This window comes from Lygodium microphyllum, chromosome 25 (assembly GCF_053477565.2).
Source record: "Lygodium microphyllum isolate KBCC chromosome 25, Lygodium_microphyllum_v1.1.10, whole genome shotgun sequence".
NCBI classification, from domain to species: Eukaryota; Viridiplantae; Streptophyta; class Polypodiopsida; order Schizaeales; family Lygodiaceae; genus Lygodium; species Lygodium microphyllum.
Genome location: NC_141159.1, coordinates 91,759,141 through 91,773,772, shown reverse-complemented (window position 1 = coordinate 91,773,772; position 14,632 = coordinate 91,759,141). Strand labels below are relative to the sequence as shown.

At 44.1% G+C, this 14,632-nt stretch overlaps 1 protein-coding gene across 2 annotated transcripts in view; it reads right to left on the bottom strand.

Moving 5' to 3' along the window:
• The window catches only part of LOC148014499 (uncharacterized), a 144,706-nt gene that overhangs the window by 75,548 nt on the left and 54,526 nt on the right, over positions 1–14,632 (bottom strand). The gene's annotated exons all lie outside the window — the stretch shown is intronic.

Genomic DNA, 14,632 nt, shown 5'->3' with positions numbered 1-14,632 from the left:
GGAAAGGCTAGCAATGTGTATCCCAAAGCGTCCCACCCCAAAGTAACCAAAGCATCAGACAAAGGGTGCATGTTGGCTACCTAGTGGCCTACCAAGACTACAGAGGCAATGGTTATCTTACCAAGGGAGTCCAAGTTGTCAACCGAGAGAGGACAAGGCATCAAACAAAGGGTGCTCATTGGCTGCCCAGTCGACTACCAAGCCCTACAAAAGCGGATGAAACCACATTGAGCAGTTTTTTTTTTAGGGGGTGGAAAGCGAATTCGAGGGGTAGCAACCAATCAAGTAACAGTGACCCAGAATACGGAAGTAGGGATGGTACACCCAACACATCACAAAACATTACATGCTTACCCATCCACTCAAGGATATCAATAACGAGAGAAAGGTGATGAAGTATCATGTGAAGAAGGATGGTGGTGTAATCCGCCAATGGAAACAACTTAGAAACCGTCTAGTGGCGCTCTACACAATAGGATGCATAGTATGCTACATGCTCAAGAATGCTCATGCAACAGATGCCACTTAGACAGTGTTTCCCATGAGGAAATTATTCACTTGCCCAAGTGCCCTAGTACAAAGATGATGAAATCATGCAATGCATAGGAGAAGGTACAACAAGGGGAGAAAGGTCAATGTCAAAGACAAGTGCCGAAACCTGTAGAATACCAAGAAGGATAGGAACCCCCTCTCAACCTAGATGTCAATGCTGAAAAAGAAAGAGAAACCTGAGGATGCCGATCTTCATGCGGTGCCAAGAACCATGTGGATGAAAATAATGAAAAATCCCTACTAGAAGAGCAAGGATAGAAGTCACAACCATGATAGCATCAAGAGAGATGCAAGACGATCGGCTGCAAGAAAGGAAGCCTCCATGCTAGTAGAAGAGCAAAACTCCAAGTAGATGAAACCATGAAAGCAATGGCGCACATCCCCTTTCTCTAGCTTACCAAGGACTGGTGCAAGCTTGCATGTTAGCCTAACACTAAAATACAAAACCTTGCAAAAGAGATCAAAAAATCTGCAAGCACAGAGGTGAGTAGTAAGATGCTCCAAAAAACAGATATGAAAATAAAAGAAAACAAAGCTAAGTACAATGCAATGAGTATGTAAGTATACAGCGGAAGTCTAAAAAGAGAAAGGCTAAAAATGTGGTTACCATCGCATACGGCGAGGTGGGTAAGTGGTCCTAGAAAGTGCAATCGATGTCCTAGGAATGGATGTGAAATATACACGGGGGCAGAGAAAATATCTACGTGTGTCTCCGACTTGATGACCTCAATCTCTATCAACCCGAGCACAATCTGTCTCAACCAACAAATCTCAAGATCAATTCCTGAATAAATACTGGAGTGTGCCACAAACTGGCTATAAATAGCCAAAAAATAATAAATAACAGCACCAGGTCGGCTGCCGACAGCAGAAAACTAGCCAATTGTAAACAGAAAATCTGTCCGACTGCAGTGCTAACATGGCACCTGTTGACATGTCCTCTGACGTCCTATGCTGACGTGGCACTCCCGTACTCTGCTAACGTATCCAACTACTTGTCCAAGGGATGACTCTACCTCTAACACCCCCTCTCAGATCCTCGACAAGGCATCAGACTAAGGGATCTGGAATGCGGCCGAAGAAGAGCCTGGGGAAGCATCTTCGTGAACAAATCTGCAAGATTATCCTCTGTCTTGCAATACTCCACATCAATAGTCCCATCCAGAAGCTTCTTCCGAATGAAGTGATACTGGATCTCAATGTGCTTTGTCCGGGCATGGAATACAGGATTCCGTGCTAAGGCAATGCAACTCTCATTATCACACCACAAAAGAGTAGAACGAGTCTGGGAGCAGCCAAGCTCCTCCAACAATCTCCAAAGCCACACAACCTCACATGTGGTCGAAGACGCAGCCCGATACTCTGCCTCAATAGAAGAAAGGGCTATTGTGGGCTGCTTCTTGCTACTCCAAGAGATAACACCTGTACCCAAGGTAAAACTACTGCCTGTAGTAGACCGCTAGTGGTCCACATCACCAACCCAATCCAAGTCGCTCCAACCTACAAGAACAAGATCGGAAGCATCTGTACCTGCTGCATAAGAAATCCCTAAGTCAGAGGTGCCCCTCAAATACCGAAGAATCCTCAGGGCATCTTGCCAATGAACATGTTTGGTTCACTCATGAACCCGGCCAAAAGACCCACAGCAAAACAAAGATCAACACGAGTATTGAGAAGCCAAATCAAAGATCCAATCAACTGACGATAGCGGGAAGCATCCTTCACGAGAGAATTTGAGTGTGAAGTGGCCTTCCAATTCAGATCCATAGAAGTAGTAATGGTCCGACAAGTCTCCATCTCAAAAGTCACCAAGAGCTCCTGAATGTATCTCTGCTAAGAGATGAAAACCCCCCCTCTGAAACTGATAAATCTTGTGACCCAAGAAGAAATGAAAAAGCCCCAAATCCGTCATCTCGAACATCTGATGTAATGTTGTCTTGGTCTCTCAGACCTTCTATACATGATCCCCTGTCAGAATCAAATCATCAACACACAACACAAACAACACACGACCAACCTTGGAAGTGTGCACATAAAGCTGCGGATCGGTCTTGGAGCACCCATATCCCGACTTCGACTGAAGAAACGAGTTTATCTTCTCATTCCATGCACGCGGAGCCTGCTTGAGGCCATACAAGGCGGCAAAAGTATCATGGAAATCAATGCCTAGGCAATGAGCAAAACCTTTCGCAACAAGGCGAGCCTTGTGCTTGTCCAAAGAACCATCGCTAAGGTACTTAGTCTTGAAGACCCACTTGACGCCAATCACCTTCTTGTGAGAGGAACGAGGCACAAGAGTCCAAGTGTCATTCCTCTCAATAGCCTCCAACTTGGCTTCCATAGCCTTCCGCCAATGGTCAGACTACAAAGCCTCCTTAACTAAAATGGGCTCACGATCCTACATAACACGGGTCATCAAACAATAGTTAGAGCAAATAAGCTCCGTAGAATGGGCTTGATTCCTCCGTGACCTCCACAGTCCATCCTACAATTCCCACTCCTCAGGAATCCCCTCGACCCCTGAATCTCGAAGTGTGTCACAGGCCCAACGAGGAGGAGGACATCACTCTCCATCTACTGAAGACTCAAGTACATCCACCGGTGAAAGCTCCTCGAGGGTCGCCAGTGGAAGGAAAGACTCTAAATCAAAAGAAGAATCTCCATGAAGAGGCTCTGGCTACATAGGAATTGTCTCGAGAGCCCAACTCTCCCCTGGATCTCCAAGGATGAAGTGCTCCTCACCCCCCTCTGTGGCCGGAACTTCCACGAACCACACATCTCGGCTCGTTTGGACATCCCCCTTGACAGGATCAAACAGATGATAACCTTGGGACTGGGAGCTATAGCCAACAAGAACCTGTGGTCGGGAAGCCGCCTCGAACTTGTCACGCTAAGTCTTCGGGATGTACACATAGGCATCACACCCAAAGATCCTGAAATAAGAGACATCAAGCTTAGTCCCAAAGTAAGCCTCAAAAGGAGTCATCCTGTCAAGAGCCGAAGTAGGAGATCGATTGAGGATGTGAGCTACGGTAGCCATGGCCTCGGCCCACAGAAACTGAGATGTCTGTCGGTGCTCCATCATGGTGCGCGCCATCTCGATCACACTTCGTTCTTCCGCTCCAAAATGCCGTTAACACCAAACTCCTGGTGAATGCCCCTATCTACACAAAAACGAGCAAACTCATTAGACATAAATTCACCACCCTTGTCTGAATGCAAGGTCTTCAATCACCGGCTAGATCGGTTCTTCTCAAAGAGAAGCCAATCCTTGAAGTGGAAGAAAGTCTTTTGACTTCAAAGTCAAGAAATAGGCCCAAGTCATCCTATTGTAGTCATCTACGATCAACATGAAGTACAAGCTCCCCTTCAGGGACTCGGTCCTCATCGGCCCACAAAGATCCGTAGATACAAGCTCCATGGGTGTAGTAGACTGCCTCGAAGCTTTGTCGGAAATCGCATCCCGATGCAATTTTCCACGAAGGCAAGAGACACATAGCTGATGGCTCACCACTATATCGGACAAACGTGAAACGATCCTCACAACACCTTCCGAAGATACGTTCAGGTGGCCAAACCGAGCATGCCATGGCTCGGACTGTGTCTGAGAGGTAAGAGCTATAGAGGACTTTAATTTGTAGATGCCATCCTCCTCATACCCTGCAGAGAGAACCTTCCTTGATCCATGATCAAGGACTCGAATAGTATCACTATCAAACTCCACCAAGAGGCCAAGAGCACAAATCTTATGAACCGAAAGTAAGTGATATCCCAAGCCTGGCACATGCAACACCTCGAAAGTGTGGGTACCACCACGTCTATCTGGAATAAGCTGCATCTCACCCCGCGTAGCAATAGACACCGAAGAGCTGTCTCCAATGAGAATCTGCCCATACGAAGGTCGCAAAAGGGTAACACCAACGGAAGGAGTCATGCCGTGAGGCACCACTGTCCACAATCCACTCTCGAGCCTAGGGAGCTGTTCGTCGCAACATCAGAAATCTTTGGTGTAGAGTTCTCAATGACTGCTAAATGTAAAAAAGCAACTCATGAGGCAGCAGCCACTGCTCCAGAATCCTTCGTGTCCTTCTTCTTGGTGTCATTCTTCTCTTTGTCAAAGAAATCCTTCTTTCAATGACCGGTTTTACCATAAATACGGCAAGTCGATTCCTTCACCTTGTCCTTCTTGGATTTGTTGTCCTCCTTTTTCTTCTTTTGGTCCTTCCCCTTCTAAGAGGCTTGACCAATCAAAGCCTCCGATTTGGAAGCATTTTGTCCCTTCAATTGTTCCTCTTGGTCCAAGACCATATGAACCAACTCTTCTCACCGAAGAGTCAACTCCCGCCCTAATGCAATAAGAGCGGAATAAAAGATACCGAATCATGGCGGCAACTGGGACAGTAAAGTGATCGCCATGTCTTCGAAGGAAATAGGCTTCCCCGCGGTTTGAACTTGCATCTAAAGCTGCCTAAGCTTGTTGATGTATTCCCGAAGCGAAAAAGACTAATTCACGGACAAGGTCCGCATCTACACCTCCAAAGAAACCCTCTTCATCAGGGTCATCCGGTTGTACATCTAGTCGAGCTACAACCATATCTCTCAAGCTACCGTTAAGTGCTCGACGTGAGCTATCACTGCTATGGTGCAAGACAAAAAAAGAAAAGAACGAATCCTGCATTCAGTTTGTCCCAATGAGACTGGGCCTTGGTCAACTCCGCACAAGCACTAGAAGAGAGTTTGGACTCATCTAGCATCGAGGATCGGTTGATCTTCTCCAACACAAGCTCCTCCACATCATAAGACTCAAGAATGGCCAACATCATCACCTGCCAAATGTGGTAATTGTCACCATCAAGCTTCTGATCCGATGAAAGAGTCAGTAGGACACGCACCTTCTTGTCCATGATCGCCTAGAACTCCAAATCAGCCTTTGTAGACATGTTCACCTACAATGCCTGCACAAACGCAAATCAGCCCCCTCTAACTGTGTAAATGCAGCGTGTTAGGGCTGGTTCCTTCACTGCCCAAACCTTCTTCACGCACCCAAGGCAATGAAAAGGTAAAATCTGCAATGGAAGACCTAAAAACGCAGCCTTCCTCCCCTTCGAACAACAAATTCACCAAATTAGACTCCTTTCCCGCATGCCCATGCTCACTTCAACCTTGATCCAATGCGCAGCCCTCCTGCTTGCCCTCGAATCTTGGAAACGCAGCCTTCTGTTGCGCTGAAATCTCCTCTTTAGATAGGTTCAACCTCAGTCAGTCCGTCTTCACCACTCTGATACCATGTCAAAATGCAGCGATGCAGAAGCATAGGACAAAGACTGAGAGAGAGAAAAGGAGCCAGTGTAACGCAGAAAATCTGCAGTGTAGTATGCTATATAAGAGTGCAAAAATATACACGGGGACAAAGAAAATATATGCATGAGTCTCCGACTTGATGACCTCAATCTCCGTCAACCCAAGCACAGTCTGTCTCAGCTAACAGATCTCAAGATCAGTTCCTGAATAAATGCTGGAGTGTGCCACAAACCCTCTATCAATAGCCAAAAAATAATAAATAACAGTACCAGGTCGGATGCCGACAGCAGAAAACTAGCCAACTGCAGACAGAAAATGTGTTCGACTGCACAGCTGACATGGTGTCTGCTGACGTATCCTCCACCGTACTCTGCTAACGTGGCACTCCCGTACTCTGCTAACATGTCTGGCTGCCTGTCTAGGGGATGACTCTACTTCTAACAGGCTAAGCGGTGGCAGTATGAGTTTGACCTTTAAACTGCCCCTTGCCATCACCCTACCTCCCTTGCTGGGGGTTGCTAGATTAAGGGGTGGGGATTTGAGACTTGGATTTGGATGTTGTACATCTAGCCTTTGAACGACACTGGTCGTCGTCAAAATGACCATTCTTTTGACAATGTTGACAATACCTATTCTTTTTAGGTACATTCTACCACCCTTATTTGAGTTGTGACTAGTAGTTTCCTTGTGATTCCCTGAATTGATTTTGTTTTTTATTTTAAGTGAAGGTTTGATTTAGTTTGCCCTTTCCTTGTTGCCCCTTCTAAGAATGAGCAACAAAAGCCCCCTCTAAGAAAGAGGTTATATGAAATTGATCGAACAACTATGCATAACGCAACAGCTGACACTCAAATTCATAGAAAGTAGACATGGTAGGCTTTGAAACTATACCTTCCACAAAATTGAAGTATTTCCTGGAAAATTTGTTCAGAATCAATATGACTTGATCGTCAGAGAGAACTTGGGAGTCCCCCTAGTAGAGAATTCGACAAGAAGTCACCAATACTCAATCAACTTGACTTTCAAGTCATCCCGTTCTGTGATTTTGAAGAGTAAGAGCTCATGGTCAAGATTTATTCGACGGGTCCTATCCCGAGCCGCATAGCGGTCAGTCAAGTGTGCCCATCGCTCTGACGCTAACTCAAAATGCTGAAGCTGAGAATGAAACTCAGGCAATAAGCCCTGCATTAGCTCAACTATAGCGGAGGCATTCCTAGCCTTCCATGAGTGGACAACCTCATATGGAACCAGTGTGAGATCGAGTTGGGGTTCCAACCCCTACACAAGATCCCATAGGTTTTGGGAGTCAAGGACATGTCTCATCAAGTTCGACCAAGTGGTAAAGTTTGACCCGTTAAAATAAGTCTTATCATTGAAAACATGCTTGGTAGAAGATGAGGTGGAACCATGAGGTGTCGAGAAAGTGGCATAAGATGGAGGTGGAGGGTAAGATGGTGGTGGAGGGTGTGTCTGACAGGAAGAACGAGGGAAAAAAGGTGGGTAGGCAAAAATAGGTTGGGAATATCCAATGAGTGCCGATTGATGCGAAGGCACTCAAACACGAATGGTTTTATAAGGTGCCGATGGAGATGAAGGCACTAGGACATGAAAGCCCTGTCCAAAGATTTTGGCTAGGGCACATCAGAATGACCAGGAGGTCCACTAGGTAATGCTATATAAGCAAGCTGTGGTACCAACTAATCCACACTCCGGAGAGACTCGAGGGGATACCCAGGTTGCAATGATTCCAAAAGTGTGTGAGAAGTAAGTGGAACACCACCCGATGGAGAAAAGGATGAGATCTTAAAGGCAGTGCATATATTTTCATAAACCCCCGGTGCAGTCTGATGTGCAACATGAGGTGTTTGATAGGGAATGTAAATGGTGTGAAAGAAAGTGGAAAAGCAACAGAAGAATGTGGTGGGATGGGTACGTTTTGAATTTATGGTGTGAAAGGTGCAAATGCCTTTCGTTCATTTTTACCATTTAATAATTGAAAATTGAATGATGATAATGATCGTGATGCACCATGCAATGTAGAAATAGAAACACCAAATTCATTCTAATTTTGAGAAATAAACTAAAAAGAAGGAAGGGTAGAAGAAGAGGTACCTGGGTTTTTCTTAAAATCCCCACGACGTGTGTTAACATACAAGAATTTATCCTCAAGAGAACCTTTTCCGTAGTCAACAGATTGTACTCTATCTTCTTCATGATTTCTACAAGCATATTGCAAAGCAGAAGAGGTAAAAGACGAAGGAACAAAAGATAAATCTAAAGTACCTTGCATCGGAGTGGACAGAAGAGGATGAAAGAATGAAACATACTCCAAATCTCTTTCTCCAACAGGAGGGCCCATCCCTGAGGGAGGTATCGACAGCCCTGCAATATCATCATATTTATGCGCAACATCTGAAGAGAGAAATTCATGCATACCTTCATTGAGTAGCTTCTCCTGAAGGGCAATCCTTCGATCGAGCTTCTCAATCTTCTTTCATCTAAAGTCCATGATCACACGATGTTCTTTAATGGAAACCTTGTATAGCCTTTCTTCCGTGTTGTCAGAAGTGTCTTCCACCATGTCAAAACTTTGTGGAGCAAGTTGTTTTACCTACTCTCACCCGGTTCTCGGCATATAGGTTATTCTCGAGACTAAATTGATGTTGATGTATTCGAAGTCATTTGAACCTACTATTGTATTTACTTCTTGAGGAGAGCTTTCAGATCAAAGGCCTAGGTTTCTCAAAGAGTATCAAGCTCTCATACCATGTAAAGAAATACTCTGACACAGAAACACAAATAACAATTATATGACAAAGCACAGACTCATAAAACAACACAGTTACGTTTAGGGTAACTCAGAGACAATGAACACAAAAAATAACTAAAGTGATATAACTACTGAATATACAATGCTCATGCAACAAACACACTATACGGTGAATGGATACTAAACCTTGAACTCTTGTATCTCAAGGATCAAGGCAAGGGTAATGAGCTGAAGAATGTATCGTACTCCGAACGGATCCCGATTTGCAGCAAGGCGGCTAGCCTCCGGACGTCGAACATCAAGAAACGCAACAGTGAGAAGCTAGACCTGATCCAGACAACTGAGGAGAGAGAAAGACTAAAAATGCAAGCTGCAGGAGAGAGAGACTAAAAATGCAAGCAAGAGAGCTTATAGGAGAGAGAAATACTAAAAACGCAAGGACGGCCTGCAAGAGAGAGAAAACTGCCAAACCCAAGCTGGACAGCCTAGTGACAGCCTACAAAAGCTGGGCGACAACTGAAGGAGAGAGAAAACTGCCAAACGCAGGCTGCAGATGACGTAGCAAGTAGTACGATAGCAGGTCTGTGCAGGAACAACAATCGCCTGCTAGCTGGGATCAGCTCCAAACTGCGAGAAGAGAGCTGAAAATCAGGCGCCAACTGATGTAGACAACAATGGACAGCTTTGGCTGAGATGTCCTCCACAAACAGCGCGTAGGCAGTAAGCTGAAATACCTGTAATCTGCAAAAACGAGATTGAGGGCTGAATGGAGAGCAACATATGTATTTATAGAAAGTTTGGGCTCTCCCAAGTGGGTTTGTGCTTATGGGACACAAAAACTCTCTAGGATCGCGTTTCTTTTAAATAAACAAGGTTTTTTCATTAATTAAGCAAGGTAAAGCTAATGCATTTTTAGCTAAATAACCACTGGTAGTTTTCACTCCCGAAAAAGAGACAACCAACCCCGCCCCTTTGAATGGATGTGTGAAACACTTCTTGTGGACTTGATCATGCAACCTCGTGTAATACAAGAGTTGACACTCGAAATCATAGAAGGTTGGTAATCTAGGTAGTGAGATAATGTGCTAGATAAAATGGAAGCATTTGTCGGGCAACTTATTCAAGAAGAACATGACTTGATCTTCGCCTAACTTTGGGGAGCTAATAGTAGCAAACTCGGCAAGAAACTGCCAATATTCGGTCAACTTGACTTTCAAATCATCCCCTTGCTTAATGGAAAACTCCTAAAGCTCAAAATTGAGATTGATATATCAAGTGTGATCTCAAGCCGCATAGCAATCAATGAGATGACTCAACGCTCACATGCAAGGGAAAAATATTGTAATTGAGAGTCAAACTCAAGAAAAAACCCCTACATTAACTCAACATTCGTTGTGGCAATGTACACTTCTTGTGGACTTGATCATGCAACCTCGTGTAATACAAGAGTTCACACTCGAAATCATAGAAGGTTGGTAATCTAGGTAGTGAGATAATGTGCTAGATAAAATGGAAGCATTTGTCGGGCAACTTATTCAAGAAGAACATGACTTGATCTTCGCCTAACTTTGGGGAGCTAATAGTAGTAAACTCGGCAAGAAACTGCCAATATTCGGTCAACTTGACTTTCAAATCATCCCCTTGCTTAATGGAAAACTCCTAAAGCTCAAAATTGAGATTGATATATCAAGTGTGATCTCAAGCCGCATAGCAATCAATGAGATGACTCAACGCTCACATACAAGGGAAAAATATTGTAATTGAGAGTCAAACTCAAGAAAAAACCCCTACATCAACTCAACATTCGTTGTGGCAATGTATGCTCTCCATTGATGAGTGTGATCAAGGTGAGCCAATCGAGAGTGGTATCAACGATGAGGTCCCAAAGTCCCTAAGATTCGAGCACTTGTTACATGAAGTTCAATCAAGTGGTGAAATTTGATCCATTAAACAAGTCTTATCCATGAAGGCATTCTTGGCCGATGCAATAGGAGTGGTAGTGCTAAGAGATGGAAAAGGTGTCTAATGGAGGTAGGGTTCGATCAAGTGGTGAAATTTGACACATTAAAACAAGTCTTATCCATGAAGGCATTCTTGGCAGGTGCTGCGTGCAATAGGAGTGGTAGTGCTAAGAGATGGAAAAGATGTCTAATGGGGATAGGGTGGATAGGGAGGATAAGGAGATGGAGTGGAGAACACTTAGGAAGTAATCCCAGAGTGACCACCATGCATACGAAAAGTGTACATAACAGATCCAAATGTGAGTAAGGGCGAATTGGATATGGGTATGGTAACTGCGTACGGAGCCCAAGGTAGAGGGATAGGAACACGGCCAGCAATGGATGGAAATCCTTGCATAGGAGTGACTCAAGGGATGTGTGACGAGAGTCCATAAGCAAAGGATGGATATCCTTGCGTCTCAAAGGTCGTGTAGGGATTTGTGAATGTCTGAGGATAGTGAGGGGAATATCTATCACAACCATCCCACAGTGAAAGGATGGGGTAAAGTGGGGATAGGTGGTAGGTACAAAGTTAAAGGGTGGCATTCCCCCTAACGGCATACCAAGAGATGGAGTGAATGAAGGATAGGTAGATGGTGGAATGGAGAATGAGAAGATGTTGGGAGCGGAGATGGAAGATCCACCCCCAATATGCTTTAAGTGATAGTGAAATGTAATCCAAGATTTTGAAATGAAGATGTGAGTAGATTAGAATGTGGAGAAGATAGTGGTGGCATGGGACCAAGTCCAAAAGTGTGGCTTACTTGCTCAAATGAAGTAGATAGTATAGACATACCCGATGAAGACTATCTACTTCGAGAGCCTCCTCTATTAAAGTTAACATATTGAAAACCATCCGGCTCCTGCACACCAAAAGGAGAAACAAGAGAGGGTTTTGGCTCATATGACTCAAAAGGGGTATAGGAACCTAACATAAGGCCTGGCTGAGATAAAGGAGATGGATCGAAAAATGCCAAATGTTGTGGTTCCTTCAAGATCAAAGAGATGGCCAATCTCACCAATTGGTCTAGACAAAGTAGTAGTACTCATTGGAGGAGTATAAACCGAACTACACATGATGTGCAAGTTCTCCTCAAACTCTTCATTTGTACAATGACCAAATCGAGAAAAAGAAGATGGTAAAGGTAAAGGTTTGTCTACCTCCTCCTCGACACCATAATTCCTTCTCAGAGCCGCCAATGATGGAGAAGACTAACAGGGCATCATAGGATCTGAAGAAGAAGATGCCTAAGATATATGTGTCAAAATCGGGTCGTGTGTGAGTCTCACATAAAGACTAGGCTCCACAATCCCATAGGATACTCTTTAGAAGAGCATCAACTCTAATACCATGTGAAGATATGCTAGGGTTTGCACTGAGGAAACATAGTATGTACGACCAAGATTGAAACACAAAGACTTAAACAGAGACAAGCAAAACTCAAACCCTAAATGCAAAATGCAAAGTCTCAAAACTCAAACACAGAGAGAAGAAACTCTGAAATGGATGAATGTTGTAAATGAATGTAATAGTGTACGGAATGCCCAAGGGCACAACAAGGTAGTGTCGGAGAGTAACGTCCACTAGAGACTGATCCCAAGTGTTGTGACCACTAGTTGGAGTGTTGGAGTACAGAAAACACCAAACGCTGATAACCGAAGTGTCAGGAAACTAAGGCGACAATAGGAGAGGTGTTTATTGATGTATACGGCCTGTTGGACAGCAAAGCACAAGTACTGCAACAGTAGCTTGGTATGAGAGATGGCAGCAGCCTGCCGCTTGGTACCAAATGCTGAAAACGCAAGCTGATCACGTGCATGATGATGCCACAAATGGAGACCTCCAAACAGCAACGCAATGGTTGAAAACATGACGCCTAGGGTTGGATAGTGATGGGCTGTAGTCGGTGATAACTAGACAACAGATGGTAGGTGGCTGATGGCTAAAATCTAAATGATAGAGTGAGAAACCTACACCAAAGGATAAGGCTGAATGGTGGACAAACTATCTATTTATAGATATTGAAGGGTACCCCAAAAAATTAGGGCTTTGGGGAACCACTGAAACTCTCTTGAACCATGCACCAAATTTGTGTTTTCATTAATTAAGCATGTTTTTGAGACTGTTTGAAAATGCTAATCAGTTGTAAAGCCTATTTTAGCTCAAGAGCCATAATCCCTCTCTAAAAGAAAAATAGTCAAGCTAGCAACTTTGCACCTCCTATATCCACACAAGCTCTATTATCAGCATGAATTTTGTAGTTGGATTAACCTGTGTCTAAGGAGGATACAATTCAATCCTAGTGATTGTGAACAGCTCGTTGTGACACCAAGATACCTCCACTAGAGCAGGCTAGGAGCTTGTAAAGGCATGCAACTTCACTATAGCCAAGAAGAACTATTCACTCCACTCATCAATATGCCCCAAAGAGAACAAGATTCTGTAGACTTGAATGCAATCTCGTGCTCCACCAAGCACGACCACAATATCCACTACATGAAAAAGCAGCATGTCTTTCACATCTTTCATCTCTTCAAATGCGACACTAGGCCACACCATTCCTTCTCTTCTCCTTCATGAGTGTGACCACTGCTTCACTGCATCGCGATGGAAGAAAGACTCCTGTGCATGTTGAACTCCAACACCCTCCTTCAAAAGCACTAGTGAGCACCAAAGGACTCAACCACAACTCCATAAAATATGTTGGAATAAATAATCTCTCAATTACAAGGGCACTTGTGGATCATATTGTAGTGAAATGAGAAATGAAAATTACATGTATGTTACCGTGGTTGGAACTAGAGAGACAGTAGCAATGTGATTACCTGTAAAAAAAACTCAAGCGTAGAGCATGTAATACATGGATAATATCCTCACAAGTATTTCATATGAACGCTAATACAAGGCCAAAGTTGGTAATATGTGTGAAAACAAAAGCGAAACAGCAACAGCACAGACTCTCAATCATCAAGGCATGGGCATCAGCAAAATAGCACATCAATACTGCCACATTGGACAACCACAAGAGACAGGAAAATGACATCAACAGCAATCAGTGCTCAGAACTAAATTCCAGTCAGCATTGACATCACAGCAACAGCAGTCCGCAAATGCAGTAGCAGCATAACAAGATCACAGCAACACCAGTTTCAACAACAATCAGGGAGAAGGCATCACAGTAGCAGCATCAACACAGACAACTGCAGTTGGCTGTAGTCACCAAAAGCATCTAGGGATCAAACACATGACACAATGTCAATGTCCCAAAGACACACTACACACCAGCCATCAGGTTTTTCTAGAATGACAAAACTGTTGAGGTAGCTGCAATGGAGCTTCTGTGTAGAGATGCAGGTTGAGAGAGAGAGAAAAGATAGAGACGCACGATTTGTAGTATTGAAGAGTGTACCTCAATAATGTTTTAGATAGGTATATGTACTATGTACAGCCTGGCCCTTACGGGTGGACACGGGCATTGCCCTTTATCCCAACAACCTCCCCCCTAAAGGCAATGTGCCCAAAGGTAGAGGAAAAGAATCAGCTAAGTCTAAGTACCTACAAAGCTGAAGAGACTATACCTATCCAATACCCATCTTTTGCCAGCAATGGGCAAACCTCTCTACTGGGAGACCCTTCGTGAGAAGGTCTGCAAGGTTATCATCAGTGTGCACCTTGACCAGCTCAATGCTCTTGTTGTCAAGCACCTCTCTGATGAAATGATACTTCACCTGTATGTGTTTTGTCTTTGCATGAAAGACAAGGTAGAGGAAAAGAATCAGCTAAGTCTAAGTACCTACAAAGCTGAAGAGACTATACCTATCCAATACCCATCTTTTGCCAGCAATGGGCAAACCTCTCTACTGGGAGACCCTTCGTGAGAAGGTCTACAAGGTTATCATCAGTGTTCACCTTGACCAGCTCAATGCTCTTGTTGTCAAGCACCTCTCTGATGAAATGATACTTCACCTGTATGTGTTTTGTCTTTGCATGAAAGACAAGGTTCCGTGC